Raw genomic sequence first — 21,772 nt, forward strand, 5'->3', positions numbered from 1 at the left:
AGTGAATGAAATATATCGGTCTGTTTTACACACACACACACACACACACACACACACACACACACACACGCAGGCACGTATACATGCACACGCGTATGATCTCTGCTTGAGTTGCATCAATTGCTTATCCATTGTTACTGATCAGAAGTGAGGGTGTAAAACAGCGTTCTGCAGATGCAGAGAGGGCTGGCCTGAACTTTAGGAAGTCTGGCTTCGGACCGGGCTTTTGCAATGACCGGCTGGACTCTCCTCTCAGGTTCTGGTCTAGTCTAGCCAGACTTTAACATCCTTGTGTGGGTCCCTAAAGCTTTCTTCTTTGTAATCATTCAGATGTGATGTTGCGGTTGGAGGTAATTGAAATGTTTTCCCAACTGCTTTTGGTATGTGGTGGGAGCGGCGGGAGGACTAACCTCTATGGTTTTACTAAAAAACAGAAGAAATTTGGCAGACACAAACAAGGAGAGAAAAACAAGAGATGCCCACATATAAGAGAGAAGAGCGACCTTTTGGGCGAAATGATAAAAGCATGATCTGAAGGAGAAGGAGAGGAATAGCAAGGTCCTGTCACCCTCATCCACTCGGGCCGTTTGCAGAAGGCTGGTTCAGGTAACTTTCTGGCCTGCATGCGGGTTTGGGGAGCTGAAAGAAAGGGATGATAGGAGTGAGAGGCGTGAAGACTCTTAATCTGGAGCAGTTCAGGTTAAAATTAGTGAGTGCTGTCGCCCTACCAGCCTCCCCAGGTCCCGGAAAGGCTCTGAGCAGCGTCTTTCTGATAACACCAAGGCTACATCTACACTAAAGCCCTGGTACTTGGTCTGCAAAGCAGGTTTACTCTGCTGGTACTGTTGGTGTGGATGAAGATAATCACATTTCATTTATTTCAGAGAAGCTACGCAGAGTGTGTCAGGCTAGAGCAGTACCACAAGAGTCAGATAAACTTGCTTTTTCCTGTATGTTCCCAGCTTTTCAGAATTGAAATGATTCTTAAGAGGTAAGATTTGAGCCGGATGGATAGATTTGTGTTTGGGGTCTTTTTCATCTGTATTAAACCCATTCCTATCAGCCTGCAGGTGGTGAGGAGTTGAAAGGGTGACACCTGTGGTCAACAGGGCCCTGTGTTTTTGTTTTTTTTGCATTCCAGGTCTGTGTGTGGCTGATTACTTCACTGCCCACAACTGTGTTTTTAATGCTGCGGTGAATGCTGTTTGCTCCTAGGTGCTCCACACTCATCCCTGGAATCCTAATCCTGTCTAGTTTTCTGTCTTTAGCCACAACTAAATAAAAGGACAGACTCTGTAATAGCTTAGTGCAAATCTGCTATCTCCAGATGAAAAACATCTTACAAACACCAGCTTTTCCTAAATGAACCATCAAGTCAGGTTCCAGACAGGCAGACAGTGACGTGGCATGTGGAGTAGGAAAGTCTACTCTCCTGCCAGATAAATGATTTTTCCCCCATCAATAAGAGTTAGGGGTTAAAAGACAAAAAAAAAAAAAAAAAAAAAATCCAAAGCCTTGTGACCCTAAGTAATAACTGCTGGCACTTAGGAGTAATATATTCTCATAAAGTGTTGAGCTCAGGATTTTACATGCTATTTCTATGTATAGACAACAGAGACAGAAAGATCAAGTTGCTAAGCCAGGGCTATATATAGCAAAGAGGAACACTAGCATTCCAAACAACATAGTTTGAGTCTGAAGTTCATGCCTTTAGCCACTAGCCTGCAGGATTTCTCCATGTGAATAAACTCAGTGGAATATAGTCGGCTTTCTGGATGGGTTTAGACATCTTGTACTTGTAGCTCCAGGCAGTAATGAGATGTTCTGCTCACTACTGTCTCTTCTCAAGCTCTGTCGAAGTGCACAAAGATTCCATATGGGGAGGATTCGGAGTCGGCTGTGGAGAGATGTGTTGCTGCGGAGGAGGAGGAGAAGGACATCCGAAGAGTCCACTGATTTTTTTTCTCTACTGGCATATGTGCCTGATGCTGGGCTTAGCTCTGATCTTGAGGGCCAGTAACGAGTAGAAGAGATGCACAAAGGAAGAGAAGGAAAGAAAGGTGAGATCGCATTTGACTGAAGAGGGGGGAGATTAATAAATAAGGTCCCAAGAGGCAGCACACAAGACTCCCACAAATGGTTGCTGATGAGAATAAGAAAGTGTTTTGGGGCAAGAGTTTTTACTTAGGAATAAAACATGGTCAGGTTAACTTTTCAGGACTGCTTGGTGGTAGAGGCAGAGAGGATAGACACCTTAATAATCTGCCAAAGTGATTGTTTAGGGCTGCAGACAGGAGTTAAAATTCAAGTATGAAAACTGAATATGAACTATCAGTGTATAATTAACTGAAACTAAAAAAAATAATCCTCAAATTCCTTAGAGATTTTGAGATAGCAGGAGGGATGGTGATTCAAATTTCCAACTTTAAAATAATCCTAAGCATACTTACTAGTATAGAAACTTGAAAACTTCATATAGTATCTTTGTTGTTCTTAGGTCCTTCTCCTTTTTCAAATGAGTCAAAGTCTAGTGTTTCTGTAAACAATGACCAAGTTAACACAGGCACATTGTTTAAAACAATAGGTGACACAAGCAAGCGTAAATGAAATGGCAGCTAGTAGGTTGTGTGTGTGTGTGTGTGTGTGTGTGTGTGTGCAGATCAGATTCAATAAGTATGCTGACCTTACCATGGTCTTCATGTTTGTTAAAAAATAACATTTCTTGTCTATACTGTATTACAGTCTCATTTGTTATCATGATAATAACATTGCAGTTCTCAACCAGGAAGGTAGAAATGTGTGTCCAGAAGTAGGAAAGGCAGCAACAAGAGTGATGTGGGACTTAGATGTGATTTCTAAGCTCCAGCTCCAGCCCTGCTTGGTTTCCCCTCTGACTGCTGCAAACTTGCTGTGGTTACCAGCAAAACCTGAAGGGCTGCTCCTGAGAAGGAGACCAAGAGCTAAAGGAGGAGGAGATGTGGCGCCAAGTCGTTCTTCAGAGGTTCAGAGGGAAGAGTCCTTAGTTTTAGGTTTTTCTGATCAAGTACCTGCCTTGTTAGCACGTGGGCATGTGATCTTCCTTTTGGTTCTCCTCTCAGTACCTAGCCTGGCCATCTATCTGTTGGGTAAAATGAGGGGAAAGATGAAATTTCGGCTATGAAATCTACTGTGGGCAGTTTGAAGCAAGCTGGCAAAGGACTGTTCCAGTTAATCCTTTGTGTGTGTGTGTGTTCATTTTTGTTTTGTTTTGCTTTGCTTTAAAGACAGAAAAAAAGATAAATATAACAATGAAACTGAGTGGGGGCTGGGGATTTAGCTCAGCAGCATAAGCACCTGCCTTGCAAGCAGGCGGTTGTGAGTTTGATCCCTGGTACTGATAAAAAAGAAAAAGCAAAAAAAAAAAAAAAAAAAAAAAAAAAAAGAACAATGAAACTGAGTTTCAAACCAGATTATTTGATACATTGTGCATTGTCATTGTAGTTGTTCAGAATACTAGATATAGGTACGTTATCTTGTTAAATGATACTAGTACAAAGCTTTCTTTTCAAGGAACTAAGAGAAGCTAGCGAACTATCTTGCCTTTACATATATTGTTTCCTTTCTTCCTTTTTCCTTTCTCCCATCACAGTTTGTCTAGCTCCCTCATAAAAGTTTTTCAAGCAGAATTACATTATGCATGATTTTATCCTGTAAGATGCAAATTTGCTGCATCATATCAGAGGAATAATAAAACCTAGATACTAGGCTCGGAGAGTTAGTGAGGGAGAATTAAAGATTAATGTATTGATATGAATGATTATGATAGCCTGGGGTTATTTTGGGTCTTTTGTTTATTTTGATTTTGAGGCTAGGAAGACTTTGAGAGGTGTTCAGTGGGATCCAACTTAATAAGATTTGCATTTTAAAATTACTCTGCAGAGATGAGATTGGGTTAGGGAGAGGGATTATAGAGAGGTACTACAGTGCATTCCATTAACAAAGTTGCTCACATAACTTGGAGGAGAGCTCAAAGCCAAGACAGAAGGATCCAGATTGAGATAAAAATCAGGAAAATTTGCATTACATGGGCCAGTTAGTTGTCTAATTAAAGGAGTAATGAAATATTACATGACAGAGATTTCAGCTTTTCCACTGCAATCATATATACAGCCTAATTCGCAATCATATATAATTTCATATCCACTAGTCATAGCTTACCAGTTTGAGAATGAAATATCCAGAATTTCTTGATTTCTGGATTCCAACTCTATGCCCACTCTTATAACTAGTTTTCCCTGACATTCTTAGATGCAGAAACTTGACTTGCCTTTTCTTTCCTGAAAAACTGTTTCCGTTGTCAAATGTCAGTCCTACAACATAAATTAATTAGTTGTAACATTGTTAATTAGGCTATTTTGCAGTAATAGTAGCAAATTAATTGGAATCTAGTCTTCAAATGATACCCTCTGATTGTACATTATAATGAGGTTGTTGGATTCAATGTAGTTTATATATCTAGGAGAGAAATCTGTAGTTCCTGTTTGCTGACATTGCAATCCTAGATTTTCAGATTGCGAACTACATAAGGATGTCTCAGAATCTTCTTGGCATTTCATCTCTTCATATATAAAAGACTTACTAGTATTTCTGGGGTGTCTTACAGAGGTTGAAGAGTAGGTTTTTACATTCATTTACAAAACAGTTTAGCCCAGGTTCACTGTATCAGTAAGCTTTCTTTTTACTGAGACAAGATACCTCAGAATTGAAACTTACATGAGGAAAAGCTTGATTTGGTCCCAGTTTCTTAGGGTTAAGTCCATGGTTAGATGTCTCCAAGACAGAAAGTACACAACAGGAGGGCTCGGTAGAGGAAAGCTGCTCGGGTCATGGTGGACAGCCGTGAGGCAGAGAGAAAAAGGCGGTGGCCAGGCCATCAGCAGGCCCTTCCAGCCAGTGTACCTCTCTGAACATGAGACTTTGCGGGGACACTTTAGTCCTAAATCAGCGCTGCTCTGTAAGTTTCTCTTTTTGCGATAATTTGTGCAGGGTAGAAATGTGAGGGTCTCAAATTTATAATGGAGAACAGAGAATGAGGTGAAGGCAAGAGATTGTTTTAGAATCATAATTTTCTTTGTTGTTTCATAAAATGAAGTATAAACAAGTAAAATTTCATGATTCTAGCAAAACTAAAATCAACTGAATTTAATTTTAATGGGTTACAAGTATGTAAGTTTTTTTTTTTTTAACCTACTATTTAAAAACTAAATTCTCAAAATACAGTCTATTATAATGTACGGCCCCTTTTCAAACTTGTTTTTATCTTCCCCCCAGACCACCTGAGAAAAACTATGGCACACAGGCAAGTTGCAAACGTACAAGTTAAATCACTTAGAACCAGAATCAATGAGCAAAGTGAAAAGCATAAAAAGAGCATCACACTGCACAGTTCCAACAGTTTGGAATGAATCTGAAATGATTTTCTGTTTCTCTGACCTGTGACACCACAAATGCATAGGTTCAGGGCCGGTAGATAACAGGGGTGCTTGCTGACTGGAAACCTGCCTCACTGTCACGGAGGCTGGGCTGGCTGGAATCTGACTGCAAAGGGCTATTATCTTTTCCTGAGAAACTGTCCGCCCATACAGCCACGTGTTCACAGTGACTGCCACCATATACCCACGGGCTTCATTAAATATTTATGAAGTACACAGTTTACTAAACACAGCATCCATCCTTAGAACAGGCAAAGACTTGTTTCTGATGGAGTGCAGTATTATTTTTGTTAAAATTGCTTTTCAAATACTTGGCAGATTATAGAGAGAGATTCAGGCACTAACTGTGCTTTCCAACTTGATGAGCAATATTTACGGGTAGCTATTTAAATATTAATTAAGATTAAAAGTAAAAATGCAAGGCCTCAGTTGTACTTGCCATCTTTCAGGGCTCAGAGTCTGGCTGCTGGTGACATACAGGACAACACAGATGACAAGGATTTTGTCACCTCCCATGCTTGTATCGCTTCACACTGTAGTAGAAATTTCTGGTCACATTTATGAAATGAGTTAGACATTCATGTCCATCTTTCGAATTGGTTTGTTTATATCTCTGTAAAATGAGTACATTTGTTTTCATAGAAACTGTGACAAATTGTCATAAATTTAGTGACTTAAAATAACAAATTGATTATCTTGTAATATTGTGTGTGTGTGTGTGTGTCTAGAAGACCAAAACAGGTCTGGCTGGACCTGCTGTCAGGGCCTCATACTTTTCTGGATGTTTTGTACTGTGTCTTTTCTGATTTTAGAAGCCAGTTGCAGCTTATGACTGTCTTCCCTTCTCAAAGCCAGCAACTTGGAGTCAGTTTTCATCAAGCATTCTCTTTAGTTCTTTCTCTGTTGCTCACCCCTTCCACTCACAAGGACTCCTCTGGTAACACTGATCACCCAGGTAATCCAGTGTCACTGAACAACAACTTTAATTTCATCTGTAGCTTTAATCCCCACATTTTCATGTAGCATAAGATGTTTCACAGTTTGGGGTGTTAAGACAGAGATATCTTTAGAGATGGAATTTGACTATTCCACTTACCATGTTAAGTGAATATTTTAAAAGCTGTGGTGATTCTCCCTGATGAACAAAGATATGTAAATGTATTTAAATAATACATGTGTTTCTAATTTAAAATTCTATTATATATATAATAGAATAATTAAAAAACTTAGTTACCAGAAAAAGAAATTAATAACACACTCAAGAATGTTAGAAGTCTGGCCCAGGATTCTAAGAGCTTCAGAAGTGAACTCATGAATAAATGTATGACAAGTTCTATTACCAGTATCTTAAGGTAAGATAAAGGAGACAACAAGAGAACTAATAATAAAAATAGAGTATTCAGGGCTGGGGATTTAGCTCAGTGGCATAAGCATCTACCTGGCAAACACAAGGTCATGAGTTTGATCCCCAGCACCAAACAAAACAAAACAAAACAAAACACCCCAAAACAAAATTAAAAAAAAAAAACAGTGTTCATGTTAATGTGGTAACTTAGTCACCTGTGCCATGTATCAGATATTAAGATTTTTAATTAAGTGAAAGATAAAATTGTTTCTAAGGTCATATCCAAATCTTAAAAATTTTTATTTATGAGTTAGAATCCACAACTGGGATCTCATCTTCCTAAAAACTTTTTCACATCAGAGAAATCACCAATACATTGAAAAGAAAACCCACAAAATAGGAAAAAATTTTAGCTAGTTGTCCCTCAGCAAAGGAGTAATAGTCAGAACATATAAAGAATTGAAAAAAAATCAAGCCCTCCAAATTCAAAGACCTAGTCCAAAAATGGGCATCTGAGTTGAAAGAGCACTTCTCAGATAAAGAAATACAAGTAGCAAATAACTATATGAAAAATTGTTAAATCATTGGTCATTAGAGAGATACAAATTAAAACACTGAGATTCAATCTCACTCCAGAAAGAACGACCAACATTCAGAAATAACCAATGAAAAATGCTGGAGGGACACTGGGGAAAAAATAATCCTTTACTATAGATTTGTGCAACCACTGTGGAAATAGGTGTGGAGATTCCTCAATAAATTATCATTAGAGGTTCCATTTGACCCAGTTATTCCCCATTCTGGGTTTCTTCTTAGAAGAATTAAAAACATCATACCACAGCAATACACATGCAGTAGTGTTTAGCAACACCATTTGTAATAGCTTAATCTTTCCATGACCCAAATACCCATTAATCAAGGACTGGATAAAAAAGATATGGTCTTTTTATGCCATGTAATACTATTAAGCCATAAAGAATGATAAACTTGAGGCTCTGGGTCCAGGAACACAGAACAGTGCTTTCCTGGCAAGCACAAGGTCCTGAGTTTGATTTCCAGTACTCAAAATAATGCACAATAGACATTGTGAAATAGAAATAAATCATTCAAAAGAAAAAAGGAATTAGGATGGCAGAAAGAGGAAAGGAAGGAAAGAAGGGAAAACAAAAATAAATACAAGATAGTTACACTAGCTTCTCTTACTTCATTGGAAAGAAAGTTTGTGCTATTATCATTTGGGGAATCTTTTAAGTGCATATGCTGCACGCTAATTAACTTCTTTAAAGATAACAATGCTTAATGTATAAATTATGGTGATTCTATTATTTTGTTATGAAATTTTGGGTTTTTTTTTAAAAAATAGAAAAAAGCAATGGGATCTGTAAAAAAAAAAAACAATTATGGTAACAAAAATTGTAAGGTTGCAAAAAGAACTCTACCACAATGAGCAAGTCAGAACAGCTTTGTATTACTGCAAAATAAAACATGAATGTGTAGTAGAAATCTACGAACAGATGAGTTGATCAGCAAAAACAGAGTGTGTTTACAATTTAAATAGTAGGTAGACTGTGGGTGAAAAAGGTAACAAAACTGAGGGAAAAACATCAAAGTGAGCCTGGCAACTGTGATGGTAAATACTCTAGTCCAAGATCATGGGAGGGTTAGTGAAGGAGCACTTGCCTTTCCAGTTGGGTTAGGTTGACATTAATTATTAGTCCTCAGCATGTTCAAACAACTTTCCACCACTCCATTGTGTTTTAGTCAGATGTCTCAAGGGAAATCAAGGAATATTATGATGGCCTTTAAAAGATCTACAATGCTGTCAAAGCCGGTCAGACTATAAACAAATATACCTTTGCACCTGACGAGTCTCATAAAGGACTGAGATGTTCGGTGCTGTATTCATTAGCATGTAAGTTACGCAGTATCTCACTGAAGGTTTCCCAAAGAATCAGTTAGAAGCTTTGTCCCCATCACATTACACAAGGAAAGCTTTTGTGTGAAATAAACTTGGATTTGAGAACCATGACTTTCAGATAAAAGCATTTAAAAGTAAGTAAGTCACTTTCTGTAAACAAATATTGATTTCTAGAATGCGTCAAACTGTTAGGAATATTTGAGCTAATTTCTAAGTATGTTAATAAATTAGCTGTGCTGATTTATTGAGTTACATTAAAATACTCTAGCATAAATGGATATATTCTTAACACCTGTGGATCAAATCATGTTTATGAATGGAGGGAAAATTTTACTTACAGGAATTAAAAGGTATGTAAAACAATTATATCTGTATGTCTGTAACTTGTCTGTCCCTCCAGTGATTGGTCTCATCCCTCTATGGTGGTCTGCTTAATGTCAGGTAGCCCTTTGGGCATACCACATTGATCAAAATATTGTTATAGCTTGGGGTGCTTTATCTGTTACTCAAAAGTAAAATATGTCTCTCTTCTGTAGATTCTTTGGGTTTTAACTGTCTGTTACATTCATTTCCTCATTCAATTGTTTATGCATCTTTCAAATTCTTAAAGATTTGCAAAGTATAATCGAAAAGCAGAAATTTAAAATTTTAAAAAGATTATTACAGCAAAATGCAAACTACCACTAATCCTCCTCAAAAAATTACTCCTTTTTGCTTCAAGCATACTTACTGTTCTTGCCGTTTTCTGAAGCAGTTTGGGAAGTCTTGCTTCATGAACGTCTGTAGTTGAATTGTCAAGGCAAACGGGAGGTCCTGACTCACTTCAAAAATATCTGCCTTTAATGGTCCTTTTGACTTTGGTGAAGAGCCAGAAGTCTCACTAAATCAGATACAGTGAATAAGCTGAATGAGACACATCAAAATGTTTTTCGCAAGCCTGCTTTTCCATGTGGTGGTACTGAACTGGAGCATTACAGTTTTTCTGATCATACCACAAAAACACCCTCAAGAAAGAAGCCTTTCAGAACTGCTTCAGAAAGTGGCAAAAAATGGTGGACTAAGTGTATTGGAATCGAGGGGAAATATTTGTAGGTGGTTAATTGCAATATAGCTTTTTTTGTTGAAAATATTAACCATTTACTGGGAATTTTGATCACCATTTATAATATTTACAGGAAAAACATGGGAAAAACAGTGATACATTATTCAGATTCTGGTAAAAGAAATGGGCACCTGACAGAACTATGGTAATAAAATCATAGATTTTATAAAAATACAGGAAAAGGATATTACTGAAACAGATTGTCATGGAGAAAATTCATATTTGGGAATGAGAGGGCGATATTATTTAAAATGATGTTAAATGATGCTAAATTTTTAAGGCCATGACTGAATCATAATTTCTTGCATCCATGTAATCGGTTCTACTGTGTGCCAAAACAATATAAAAATAAAGCTATCCTTGTTGTCTGATTCACATCTTATTTGGGAAAAAGTTTATAAAGAAGGATAGTAGAGGAGGAATGTCATGATAGACTTTGTGTGTGTGTGTGTGTGTGTGTGTGTGTGTGTGTGTGTCCGTGTGTCAATGTTTGCCACTGTGAAGAGGATTTGTACTGAGACTGGGAAGGGTAAAGCCAGATAGGAAGAAAAGCATTTCATAAGTGGAACTTTGTGACATTTTGGCCAGTTTATATACTGAGTAGGGAAGTAAGAAATGTGAAGTTGCAAATGAACACTGTGAAGAGCCAAGCAGGTTAAAGACTTTGGACTTTATTTCTTAGTTCATGTGAAAGTCCAAGATGACTGTATGCACAAGCGCTGGACATTTTCTCTTTGTGCCTCTACATCTATTCTGCAATTTTCTACATTTTGCTCTGTGCATCAGGAAACAAATATTTGCACTTAGATCCATAGTGTTTTTCCTTCTTGCTTCAGCCAAATAGCAACACCTTTAGGAAACCAAAGGACAGGAAGAGAATGAGGCAGATCTGATAGATGACATTGGTACACCGTCTTCCTGGTTAGGATGCTAAACCCATTGTTGTGGTGCTTTGGACATTGGCTGCTATGATTTCAAGCGTGACAATAATGAGCAATTCAAAAATTATCCTGCACCATTTCAAAATAAACCATCTCTACTGGAAGAAAGAAGGCCTGCTGTAAAAGACTAGCCCTTTTGTGTGTAGACAATACACACCCTGTAAACAATTGGTCCTCCACAGATTATGATCAGACTGAACACGAATTTTTTTTTTTTCTGAAACCAAATGATAGTATAGCTTCTGGTTTTTCTGTATCCTATCTACATTCTCTCTTCAATAGTGCTGGGATTGAACTCAGGTCCTTGTGCATGCTAGGCAAGCCTATACCACTGAACCACACTCTTACCCCTCCCATTCCCTCTTTGAAGGATTTTCCTGGGTTTATCAATGCATTGTATGATTCCCTGCCTCAAGCTCTCTTTCAAAAGAACCTTCTTTCTAAAAGAATAATTTTAGATATTAGTTCATCAACAATATTTCCATAAAGCATCTAAAGATTTACTAAAGATTTACTTCTAGAGATGGATCTCTCCTCAATTGGATGAAATGAAGACCTCTTCCTTCATGGAAAATAGAATATTAGTAGTCTTTTTTATTTTTTATTGTAATAGTACAACTGCTGCGATGATGGAAAGGCATTAGCTTTCTGACATGTAATGAAAAATAATAAAATTAAGGAAGGTAGAATTACATAGTGAATATCTCTTGTGTTTTGTATGTTTGTCTTATTCTTTGTTTTGTTTTGGTGCATCCAGGAGACCAAAAGAATAGTTAACATTTTAAAATGAAGTACAAATGTCAACAATCCTCTTTGGCAATCTGTAAAGAGATACTTGTCATTTGCAACAGCAGGCATACTGAGCTGCTAAACAGATACACGATTTAACTGTGAGAACAGCAGAACTTCCGAGAAAGCTGAATTTACAGCCTACATGGGGCTCTGATGTCGTAATAAGACTTGTGCTTCAGAGAGTGAGGGGTAAGCTTCGCAAAATGTAGCAGTTTGCTACATCGTTTATGCTTTTAGGTAGCCAGTGGTTCTAGAGCGTACTGGGAAATCCCCTCCAAGATAAAAGGTGAAGTGATTGAATTGTGTGCCTGTGACTATTTAGAAAGAAATGAAGTATAACAGATACCATGCTGGGGAACAGTGCACAGAAGAGTGACTTGGCAAATCACATGGAAAGCTTCCAATTTTCAGTGAGCCATGAGCAAGAAGGGGCATGTGTGGGCTCTTTAGTACAAGCTGTCCCACCAAGTGGTGCATATGTCCCAAAAGAGCCTAGACTGGTACATGAATTATCTCTGGCAGGTAATGAAGCTGCATGGAGTATCTGGCAAGCCACGACAGAAGAGTTTTCAAATCAACTGCTGAGATTCTGGAAGAGGTCCGTGCTACCTGTAGAAGAGAAGACCTTTCAAAATGCATGTGTTGGAATGCTCCTGGTCATGGAGAGCAGATGTGTAAGCAAGGGTCATCGGGTAATTAGGAGATAAAAGCTGATTATCATGACAACAGTCATTGTTGTTGAAAGATATGATAAATAGGAAATCTAGCTTCTCAGAAATGAAGGTCTGGGGGCTGGGGATTTAGCTCAGCGGCATAAGCACCTGCCTTGCAAGCAGGCAGTCGTGAGTTCGATCCCTGGTACCGATAAAAACGAAAAAGACAAAAAAAAAAAAAAAAAAAAAGAAATGAAGGTCTGAGGTACCTCGCAGGAAAAGCCAGCTCCACCATCTGAAGCTTTGGCTAAGAGTAAAAACAATCTAGAATTGTAGGTGAAGAAGATGATAAGTACTAATAACAGCCTTGAGGCCAGTTGCAACAGAGAAGGTTGTAATTTACTCTGCTAATGTGACTCCTCCAAGCTTTCCCAGAAATTGAGACCGACCCAAGTTCTGGAGAAGCTGAGACCAAATGCCAGTCTTATTCCTAGAAGCAGATGGACCCTAGAGCTCGCCTTTGGTCACCTTAGTGCACCCCTCTCTGAGCTGCTGTAGATCGTGTCTGATAACTGCTCCAGCTGACACGTTTTTCTGTAGGACTGCCCAAAGGTAATCGAAGCTGTCTCACCCAGTGATGCTTGAGAAGTTAAACTTCACTTTCTGAGACTTTAACCCATAGCCAGAGACTGACTGATGGAGGGCTATGCCTCTTTTTCAGGGCAGGCAAACCTTTGCTAAAAGTTTGTGCTCTAGACTTTTCTGTGTGATGCCTTTGAGCCTAAGTCTCTCCAGAAATCAGATTCTTGCCTAAGTACTTTCTTTGTAGTTTCCTCTCTCCTTAATTTCTTACATACTTCTGCTAAGAGAATTTTCTTAATAAACCTTGTATACAGGACTCTTGATCTATTTCTCTGCTTCTTGGTTTCCTGTCCTGAATCAGTAGCTACATTCCTTTTCTGGGGGGTACAGTCTCATCTGGCATTCGTTTCCTCTACTGCTTGCAAGTTGGTAAAGACTCTCTACCCTTTGACTCTTAGACTGAGTGGTGTAGCTTTCTTATTTGTAGTCCTGGAAGCTTTACCTTGCTTTAGTATTACCCATATTTTTGAAAGCAGTCCCTTCTGTTAGCTTTTCTCAATTCTTCCATTTGCATGGAGATTGATTTCCTACCACATTGCCAACTAATACAGCAGGGGAAGACAGGATCAGGGTTACATTTAAAATATCATGTCCAAGTTGGGCATGTGACATACCCTTATAGTGTCAGAATTCTAGGAAAATAAAGTAAATGTCATGCAATATTGATAGCTAAAAGTGCAAAGAAAGCAAGAAAAACCCATCAGGTCAGAATCTATAATGAATATTGATAAAATGTCAATAGAATATGAATAAATTCAAAACGATCGTGGAGCGCAAATGTATTGGGATTTATTCTCAGCATGCTGAGTTAGCATATCCTTTGATGTGATAGCTCTCACAAACAGAGTGAAAGACGAAAAGAAAAAGATCTTATCAATTCATGCAGAAAAGCATTTACTAAAATTCAATACTCCTGTTTGATTAAAACTTTTAATAATTTAGACATAAAAAGAAATTTTATGATTAACATAGTTTAACAGAAAAAACTGAAAAGTTTTCCTTTAAGGTCAGAAGCAAGGCAGATATGTCCACTTTTGCCCCTTCTAATCAGCATAGCATTCATAGTACTATTAAGTATAATTAGACAAAATAAAGGAAATAAGCCAAAATAAAACCAAATAAGAAAGGATAAAATAAAAATAGCACTTTTTACAGATGTAAAAAACTTTTTGTATATGTAAAAACTATGATGCTTCTAAAAAAAACCCCTCAAAGGTATACTAAACAAAGTTAGCAAAGTTGCATGATGTAATGATTTTTATACCATTTATAGATTTATAAACAAAAACTAGGGCATTTCTATACACAGTCTTGAAAAACAAATCAATAAATGAATTAATGCCACTTACAAATGCATTAGAAATAAAATAGGAATAAATTTCACCAAAGTGGTGAAAGATTTATACACAGAAACTAGAAAATACTGATGAAAGAAAGGGGTAGAGATACAAACAGATGTTTCCTCGATCATGAACCAAAATAGCACGGTTTAAAACTGGATATCATTCAAAATCTTGTAAAGATTCAATGCCATCCCTACCGAATTCCTAGTGAGTTTCTTTATATAAAGAAAAAAACTTAAAATTTGTGTATCACCAAAAGGACCTCAAATAGCCTCAGTAATTCTAAGAGGGAAAGAAAATCCAAAAAGGAGGCTTCATGTTACCTAATTTAAAGTTAATCACAAAACTGACCTCATAAAAATAATACAGTACCAAAAAGCCAACCAAACAGCCCACAAGACAAACAAACAGACAGACACAAGACACATAGAGTAGTGAAACAAAGTCAAGAGTATAGAGATGATCACTAGCATGTTTGCCCAAATAGTTTCTAATGCGGGCACCAAGAAGAATAGATGGGAAAAGGACAGTCTCTTCAATAAATTGAAGAAATTAAAATAGGACTATGGTGTGGCCCATCAGTCCCCATGCAGGGTGTATGTCCAAAGGAAATGAAACTGTTACCTCCAAGGTGCATGTGCACACCCCTGGGCATGGCGCTGTCATTCACAATACCAAAATGTGGAAGCCATTTACGTGTCTATCAGTGGAACTGGATTAAGAAACTGCAAGACACCCTCGTACACAGAGATATTACATATTTGTGTATTAGTCAGCCTGTCACCAAGACACAGTCCCTGGTGCCCAAAACTAAAATGAGCAAAAGTTCAATTCAGCTGCCAGTTCCAGGAAATTCATCCCCTGATCCCAGGCTCCAAGGCAGAAACCCCACAGCAGAAGGGTCAGACAAGTGGAACCAAGCTGCTCAGTTCCTGGCCACTGAGAAGCAGAACTGGGGAACTGCAGCATACAGAGCCACAGAGAAGCTCCGAGGTCAGGCCTCATCGAACCACTCAGGGACATCCAGGAATGAGCTCTGCTAATCTGCTAGGCGGTCCCTAATCCAGTGAGCTGACACACCAGAATGAATGTGCATAACACACCCTTGTAAAATGCCCATAACACATGCATGTAAAATATACATGCATGCACAGATACATATACATATGTATGTGATAGAATATTATTTAACCATATAGACAGGAGACACTTTCCTTTTCTACAATGTAGAAGGACTTGGAGGACATCATGATAAGAGAATTAGTCAGACACATGTTAAGTGAATTAGCATCCTTTGACTTTATAAGGGAGGGAGCAAAGGAAGAAGAAAGTGAGAAAGAGAGTGAGAGACAGAGACTGAGACACATACAGAGAGACAGAAAGACAGACAGAGAGACAGAGACAGAGCATAGAAACAGAAAATAAAATTGTGATGATCAGAGAGGGGAGTGAAGGGAGAAAACGGAAAGATGTACATCAAAGAACACAAAGAAGCAAATGTATAGATAGGCTGCACAAGGTGAAGGCTCTAATATACAGCGTGAGGACAGCAGCTGATATGGTGTGTTATACTCAGGATTTGTGCTATGTGCATAGATTATAACTGCTCTTGCCACAGGGGATGGTGTAAATATCAAAGGTAATGTAAGAGGATGGATATGCCAGCTTTATTTGATTAACCATGGCAATCATTGCACTGTATGCTTGTATCTCGTAGCATGATGCCACATATCACTATGGTTTATATCCAGATGTCGCTCCAGAGCACGTGTGCTCAGAGGGCTTTTGGGAAGTGGCTGGGTGATGGGTGTATGATGCTGGTACATGGGTGTGTAGTACTAGATTTGTCCACAGATGGGTTTAGCAGAATTCTGGGTGTGGATGATGGGTTTACTGAAGAGCAGGACTCAACCTGGTTGTGGGTGGCACCAACCAATAGGCTTGGAATAAAAAAGAAGGAAGGAAGGCTTACTTTTTCCACCTTGTCTTGCCATCGAGGATGTCTCTCTGCCATGCCACCCTGCCTTGGAGCCACCAACCACAGACCGAAACCTTCACAGACTGTCAGCTAAAATAAACTTCTTTGCCTTCAACTTGAGGTGTTGAGCAGTTTTTACCAGCAACAAGAAAATAACTAAGACATAGATGTCAAGTATACATAATAAAATGTGTTTTAAAAATAAATTGTAATAAGAATAAATCTAAAAGGCAGTGAGAGCACATCATAATTACAAAGCACAGAACGACCTAATTTCTGTAACTAAACACTGGCTTCAAAATTAACTATGTTAGTTAAAGTTTTCTGAGTAATTTCTTAAAATTGTCAGAAAAGTCATATGTAGAATATAAGACATTCATCTCCCAACGGCTTATTTCACTACTTCTATTAAAACTACAAACAAATCACTATTAAATATTTAAACAGTAATATTTGATAGTATTAATGTGTGTGCGCACTTTGAATTCTTAATTATTATTTAAGAAATGTAAAGAATAATGTATACGCTATGGATATAGAGTGTGTGATTGTAAATTGTGTATACTGAACTACACATAATATATTCCATATATGGGTATGCACATATGTGGAAATATATTAAAATTACACGGGAATGTAAAGTTATAGCCAAATTTTTATTTTGGCAAATATTCACAAGTAAATCACTAAGTTATTCTTTGTCACCATCATTAGGAAAGATAGATAAAATTATGAAACTGTAAGAAACGGCTGATTTCAGAGAATGACGTGGTTAGGAAGTAAGGTTTTGAACATCTGTGGACACAGCTAAGGTGAAGCTGTGAGGTATTTTTCCTGTGCACACTACAGATTTAGTTGGGATTGAGAGAGCCATTGAACACTGATAGAGGAGGGTTATGAAGCCATGAGTTGTTGGATTAGATGAGTGACTTTAAAACAGTACTTACCATGGAGTGTAGGTAGAAGGAATACCAACACTGTTCATTCATTCAGAATTCAAATACTAAAGCAGAGCTATCCTCACCTTCATGCTAGTGCTGGACTTTGAGGATTTACAGGATAAAGGATTCTACATAATGGTGCCTTCACTGCCAGGCACGTACAGTGCTACTGCCGTCTCCTGAATTAAGCTACATTTTTAGTTCCTGGTTCTTGTTGTTTTAATCCTTTTGATGGCAACCAGAGAGACAGAGAGTTGGCAAGAGCTTTTAAGGGCAAATAGGTGGGCTTGTAGCTAAGGTGGGTATCCATAGATAACAGCGTTTTAGAAACGCTAGGTGCTTTCGGTGGTGTCTCAATTCAGGAAATTTCTCTTTTCCTCCCCAGATCACACACTTGCTGCACTTGAGGCATTTGGTCTCTCCTCCCTCAGTTACACATTCTTTCACTGCACTTCAGGAATGTGAGTTCCTTCCTATCAGTTTGAATCACTCTTTGGCAATCCTGGAATCTTTGGTAAATGCTCTCATCTCCTCTGTCTCATTTTTGTCCTGGGTTACTCTCTCAGTTTCTTTTCTTCCATTATTTCCTTCCCTCCCTCCTTCCTTTTCTCCCCACTCCTTTTTCTCTCATTTTAGCTCTTTCTTTTCTGCGTGAGTTACTGGGAATGGAACCCAGAATCCTCATACTGTGCTACACCATGAAACCCTTCTTGGTTTTATTTTGACAGGCTCTTGGTAGGTTGCCAGAGCAAAGCTCAAACGTGAGGTCCTCTTGCCTCAGCCTCCCAGAGTGCTGAGATTATAGGGCTGTGCCTCCACACTTGGTGCCTTTTTCATTTTTTTTTTAAGTTTCCAGCTCCTTCTCTCTTTAATGTAAGTGGCATAATGCATGGGAAAGACTCTTTGGTGAAGAAAAAGAATAGTGGTGTCAGTTTACACTGTAAACTGATCACCTTCGGGTGGACTCCTGACCTCCTGGGTTTTTGGTTAGTCATTCATGTAACAAAAGACAGTTTTGAAATGAAAGCACTTTGGTGGCTTTCCTTCCTGTCAAATGTCTTTTAGTTTGTCCCAGGTGTCCTGCTAGCTTATCCATTTTATCTCTGATGAATCATGATGTACAGTTTAATCATATTGACTATACTTTATTTACAGTCCTTTATGTACTTATTTATTGCATATTGTCTAGAAAGGTAGTGCTGACTTCTATGCCAGGCCCTAAGATAAATGCAGGAATCAGGACAATTGTGGCAGCCCTTTGGGGGTGCACAGTGTAAGTGCACATAAACATGAGCATTTACAGACAGAGGCGGAGGCTACCATGTCACACAAGGACAAGGGTCTGAAGGACAGGGATATATTCTGGCTACACTTGCAATTTGAGAGTCTTAATCTGTATTTGAAATGATAATGAAAACCAGTTGACTATAAGTTATCTCATGCTTGCTGCTGGCACAACTGTAAACCTTTTACACAAATTGTCTTACTTAATTTTTGTAAAACTGTGTTAGCTTCTTCGGGACCCTGCAATATACCAGCATTGCTTAGGGGACGTAAAACTAAAAGAAGTTCATTCTCTCACAGTTCTGGAGCCTGGCATACTGGATCATAGGTTATGCTATCTCCGGAGACTGGGTGGGGGGGCATCCTTCATTTTCCTCTTCTAGCTTCAAGTAATTTTTGTTATATGCTGCCCTGCAGGTCATTATTTCAAGCTCAACCTTTTTTGACAAATGGAGTTCCCTGTGCCTTATCTTCTCTCACCTCACTGTCTCTAAATCCAAATATCTGTCTTCTTATAAAGCCATCAGGCATTGGATTAGGGACTGCGCTAAGCTAACGTTACTTCCTTTAAACCTACCCTATCTAGAAAGACCCTACTTCTAAATAAGATCACATTTGGAGGCCCCTGAGCAGATGTACATCTTGGAAGTCACAATCTAGCTTAGTGCATTAACCTTTGGAGGCTAATCCAATTGAGAGGTTCTGAAACAGATACTGTGAAGCCAGGAAATATATTCAAGTTTCCAGGGCTGCTATGTGCCATATCTGAGTTGGCACAGAGACCAGGGAGAAAATGAATGCAGAGGAATAGCTGTTGCCAAAGTAGGTATGCATAAGTGTAGATAGGTTCTGGGAAATAGGTTTTAGGGAAGAATCAATACAATTTATTAGTAAATTTGAAGTGAAAGCTCGAAGAAAAGTTGAGAAGAATGACCAGTGTTCTGATTAGAGTACCTGGGTGGAAGGACTGTTATTTATAGTAGTAGAGAATGGTTAATGGTAAACTTCTGAGAGAAAGGGCCAATTAAACTGAGACCTCCATAAGTTGAGGCACTAACCTTATTGGTCTAAGTGAATATATGCCCAAGGGAGGGATGACCTCATTGGAGGATAAAAAAGGACCAATGGAGCTGGCACATGGGAACCAAGGACAGGGGGAGGAAATACAGAATGAATTTCCAAACACACACACACACACTGTTTTATTTAAAAGCCATGAGAATGAAAGATATTGTCTAGGAAATAATGAGGAAAAAGAACAGCCCAGGACACAGACCTGTGGGTACTTAAATTCACAGAGAAGCAGGGATCAGACAGAAGGCATAAATAACATACTTTTATATCTGTTTCTTCCATTAAAAGGAAAGGCATTCCTTCAGAGTCAAGCAAAATCTCTTGTACAGAACTGAGTCAATATATATTTTACACCTTGCTTTCCAATAGATCAAAGTCCACAGTAAGCCAAGATTCCCAGTTGTGTTATTTCTCATCAATAGCCTCAAGTTTTTGTTTTTGCTGAGGCTGCATCCTCTGCCTTGTGCCTAAATGCTTTCATGGTAGAGGAGTAGGTATGACTCCCTAACCTTAGTTTGCATATGCTTTGACCTTGTGATTTGTCCCTGCCAGTGGCATAAGTCTGAAGGTTGATGTTCCAGTTCTAACTTTAGGCATTGTCTGTTTCCTCTTCAGACACTTGCCTATCTGTCATCGCCATGAGAAGGACAGGCTTGAGTCATACTTCAGAAGAAGAAAGCTGAGAGATGTGTGGAATGCCGCTGGGCCTCCTAAGGCTTCCTTGTCTCCAGCCAAACCTATCCCACAGTGAAGCCCCACTCTGAACACCGGGTATAAAAGTGAGCCCCGCGTCAATGGACTTTACATACATCCATCTCACCAACTCACAAGTGTGGGAACTGCAGTAGTTAAGGATTGATCATAAAGCCACTGATGTTGAGTGAGGTTGCAACCCAGTAGGTAACTGATTCATTAATCTTTTAAGGGGCTGACCTAGTGGAACAAGCTGTGGGACAATGGGACATTGAAGAATTGCTGGGTGGGGCAGGGCAGGACCTGCAGGAAGGCAGGCATGCATCTCCCATACCTACATACTTCCCAGTATCCCATGAAGGTATTTCTGACTTGATTTAGAAAGGAACGGCTTTTGAGGCATGAGTCTTTTTTTTTTTCTCCCACTGGAAGGAACGTTCTCTAGGGTTGTATGAGACTGAAATTCGGTTTTACCTAACTAGTTCTGGTGGCCATGAGAATGCACCCCCAGAACCTACAGAGAATGTGACACACCGGTCAGTCTACCGCCTTTGACATCTACTATTTTTCTGGAATTGAGATCAGGTCCTCTCTGGGCTGATCTGCCTGATAAAGGAGTGTGAAGGGGGGCAAGAGAATTTATTGGTCTGACCTCTGCATTGTAGTTAAGAAATTCTTTTCCTCAGTGCTGGGGGCTCATGGACTCTGGGTAATTTTTCCCAAGCTTCCCTACGTGGAAGGCAGTCTGGAGGATGTTCTTTCCCAGTTTTCTCTCCCTGACTTCTTCATTCTCTTGCAGAGTTGCAGTGGTATCTGCCCCACCCATCCCCTCCAGGCCCAGCCCTTTTAGGTCCTTCCTGTTCCTGTCTCTCTACACAATACAATTACTGCACATTTAATCCCATTGTTGGAGCTACTGTTTGAGAACCCATAAACATTAGCCTGCATGTCAGTTTCTTCCTGAATAAACTAGATCCTACTCTATAGGAATGTAGTACTATTTAAATGAACCACTGAATTTAAAGCATAATTGTACAGTGACCAACATCCAGTAAACACTGAATTAACTATTTGGAGCATTTATTATTGTTGTTGTTATTGTTAATTATTAAGGGTTTGAGTTTTCAAATGAAGAACATACAACATATTAGGAGATCCTGGGCTCAGGATACTCCATTGTTGGGGAAGTATAGAAATAAAATAAATGTACAACACAATAATTTAAAAAACTGTATAAAGCCATAAGAAAAATATAGTTGTAGAAAATCACAAAGACTGAAGAGTATTTTGCCTATTTTCCATTTAAAAAGAAAGGTAATATTGATCAAGTGTCGAGCAACTTGGCTTTGGTGTTACAGGATCATTAGAAATTAAATTCTATTTTTATTGTGGAAACATTCAAGAGGATTCTGGTTAAGCCAGACCATCTTTTCCAAATATAAATCAAAATGTCAGGAAAAGGACTTATATGGGCTACAAAATATTTTTAATTATCCCAATAATTTTATGTATTCTGCATTTTGTCTACAGTGAATACATGTAGATAATTAGTGGTCTTAATTTGATAGTTATAATTGGAGGCTTGTGTTTTGCTC

At 38.6% G+C, this 21,772-nt stretch overlaps 1 long non-coding RNA gene across 1 annotated transcript; it reads left to right on the forward strand.

Moving 5' to 3' along the window:
* The first annotated feature begins 1,492 nt into the window (after window positions 1–1,492).
* On the forward strand, window positions 1,493–21,249 carry LOC106029221 (uncharacterized). The gene is made up of 3 exons (XR_001202923.3): window positions 1,493–2,060; window positions 12,092–12,243; window positions 20,100–21,249. It is a non-coding gene; the product is annotated as an uncharacterized LOC106029221 (long non-coding RNA).
* Window positions 21,250–21,772: the final 523 nt, after the last annotated feature.

Source organism: Cavia porcellus, unplaced genomic scaffold, assembly GCF_034190915.1.
Source record: "Cavia porcellus strain 051 isolate PalLab524CR breed Dunkin Hartley unplaced genomic scaffold, mCavPor4.1 scaffold_14, whole genome shotgun sequence".
In the NCBI taxonomy this organism is placed as follows: Eukaryota; Metazoa; Chordata; class Mammalia; order Rodentia; family Caviidae; genus Cavia; species Cavia porcellus.